The 2,839-nt window shown below is 42.2% G+C and overlaps 1 long non-coding RNA gene across 1 annotated transcript in view; it reads right to left on the bottom strand.

Moving 5' to 3' along the window:
* Positions 1-2,389: 2,389 nt before the first annotated feature.
* Positions 2,390-2,839, bottom strand: part of LOC122552292 — an 88,760-nt gene continuing 88,310 nt past the window's right edge. Inside the window, exon 4 of the long non-coding RNA XR_006312348.1 lies at positions 2,390-2,423. This is a non-coding gene — a long non-coding RNA (uncharacterized LOC122552292). The remainder of the gene's footprint in view (positions 2,424-2,839) is intronic.

The raw sequence follows: 2,839 nt of genomic DNA, 5'->3' as shown, positions 1-2,839 counted from the left end.
CCCCTCCCCCACTCACCTATTGTACTCTATGCTACTTTCTCCCCACCCTCACCCTCCTCTAGCTTATCTCTCCACGCTTCAGGCTCTCTGCCTTTATTCCTGATGAAGGGCTTTTGCCCGAAATGTCGACTTCCTTACCGTCTGGCAGACCGACAATCCAAATATTTTTTCTCCTGCCCCTATTCTCGAGGTCATCAACCTGGTCAAGCAAATTACGTTGCATCTCCAGGACCTGGATCCTATCCTTGGAGGAATCGGTATCAGGGCTTCCATCACTGTGACCCTGCTTTCTACCTCATCCGTCCTTTTCTCCAGGTGTCCCAGCTGCTGTTCATCCCTTCTGCAGCATGATCGAGATCGGGACCAGCTTCTCCTCTATCTGCTTCCCCAACATCTCATGAGATTTCGCAAGGTCCTTTACCAGGACTGGTAGGAAATCGAGTCCAAGGATCCTGCAGGCTGGCCTCGGACATAGCTCCTCCCTTCTCCGGCAACCCTGGATGGTGAAAACTGAGGTAAGTTGCTCTCTGACAGTTTCCTGGGACTCCATGACCTTTCCAGAGTCCCAGGATACCGCAGTGGTCCAGGTAGGGCGGCTTAGGACTTTGTCCCGCTTGTGATGCAGTGTGGAGCTCTGCAACGTGAGCTTCCTAGATCGCTGCCATCTTGTATCCTTAATGTTCATTTTTTAACATGTAACTACATCTCACTTCTATTAAAATATGATTAACTAGTTTGCTAGAAAAATTAAGGAGCCAAGAACAAGATTTTCTTCCTTGTAAGAACGGACATTTAATACCTGTTAACACCAACAAATATAAAGGGGCACAAAGACACATCAAACACATGAAAACACAAGTACAAAGTTAAAAGGGTCCAGTATGAAAGGGAAGATAAAAGAATATGCAGTTTAAAGTTTTAAGGTGGTCTGGTGGTTTAATGTAGTAATTTGAGACCATTGCTGGTTCGTGGTATCCTGGATCAGCAAAAGTCATGAACATTGCAGATATCTTTGCATTTTCATTTTTAGAATGTTTCTGCAATTTGTGTTGTTAGTTTTTTTTATCCTGAACAAAAGTGTCTTCCCATTCTGCGATTACATCCATATCAATGCTCTGCCAAAGCAGTTATTTGAAATATAGATCATTTGTGTCCTTTTTAAAATTCGTTCATGGGATGGGGGTGTTGCTAGAGCTAGGTCAACATTTATTACTCATAAGAGTCACTCACATTGCTGTGGATCTGGAATCACACATAGGCCAGACCAGATAAGGGGATGGCAATTTCTCACCCTAAAGGATGTTAATGAACCAATGAGGTTCTCTGTCAATTGACATTGGTTTCATGGTCATCATTAGACTTTTAATTCCAGATTTTTAATTAAATCCAAATCTGCCATGATGGGATTTAAACCTGGGTCCCCAGACCATTACTGGGATCTCTGGATCAAGAGTCTCGTGCCTCCATTGTATTCCTATGTCTGGGGTCATTATTTCAAGCTGGATAATAATATTTGATAATAAATATGGGAAATATATAAGTATGTGTGAACTGAAAATAGAAGATCTAAGTTTCTTCATACCTAATTGGTTTCATTCTTTTCGATAAAAAAGTTAATTTCAGTTTGGATGATATCATTTATTCCACACTGGTTTCCTGGAGCTTGACACAACCTAAAGTCAGGTGATCACTACACTCATTTTAAAGTCAGCATCTTCTCTTTTAAAAAAAACTATTTTAGTCCATGAAAGTCCCAGGTATTAAATTCAGATAATGGAAGTGAAAAATTGATAGTTCACATTTCACCACCATTTTCATGCAAGGTCTAGTACAAATACATAATTTTACTGTAATAGTCTCAAAATGCAGATTATGAACATTCCGTTTTTGTGAAGTGCAGCCCTCAGATCTTTCCCTTTCTCTAGTCCTGAGTGAGTCACCATGCATGATTTATATATACGCAGAATTACCCAGCATAAATGAAACACTTATCTACTTTGAAAGCTATCTACTCACATAGGACCATTGGTCTAGACTTGTCTATTTATTTTGCCAAAGGTCTGAGGTAAAGGCACACACTTTTCCTTAATTTTAAACGATACTTCAGCTTCTGTTCTATTATTGAATAGTGTTTAAAAAAATTAGTACAGCGCAACAGCAACAAAAAAAAGGGAAAGTCTATGCTTTTTTGAGATGTCAGATTAACAATGTCACATCATAACAGCCCTTCTTAAACAGTGGCACCACGTTAGCCAGCCGCCAGTCTTCCGGCACCTCACCTGTGACTATCGATGATACAAATATCTCAGCAAGAGGCCCAGCAATCACTTCTCTCGCTTCCCACAGAGTTCTAGGGTACGCCTGATCAGGTCCTCGGGATTTATCCACCTTTACCCGTTTCAAGACATCCAACACTTCCGCCTCTGTAATATGGACATTTTGCAAGATGTTACCATCTATTTCCCTACAGTCTATATGTTCTATATCCTTTTCCACAGTAAATACTGATGCAAAATACCGGTTTAGTATCTCCCCCATTTTCTGTGGCTCCACACAAAGGCCGCCTTGCTGATCTTTGAGGGGTTGAAAAGTGTGGTGCTGGAAAAGCGCAGCATGCCAGGCAGCATCTGAGGAGCGGGAGAATCGACGTTTCGGGCATAAGCCCTTCTTCAGGAATGAGGCTGGTATGCCAAGCGGGCTGAGATAAAAGGTGTGGGGGGAGGAGGGGGGAATTTGGGAGGGCCGCTGGGAATACGATAGGTGGAAGGAAGTGAGGGTGAAAATACCCTCATTCCTGATGAAGGGCTTTTGCCTGAAACGTCAATTTTACTGCTCCTCG

Source organism: Chiloscyllium plagiosum, chromosome 8 (genome assembly GCF_004010195.1).
Source record: "Chiloscyllium plagiosum isolate BGI_BamShark_2017 chromosome 8, ASM401019v2, whole genome shotgun sequence".
Classification (NCBI taxonomy): domain Eukaryota; kingdom Metazoa; phylum Chordata; class Chondrichthyes; order Orectolobiformes; family Hemiscylliidae; genus Chiloscyllium; species Chiloscyllium plagiosum.
This window is presented reverse-complemented; position numbering and strand designations above follow the sequence as displayed.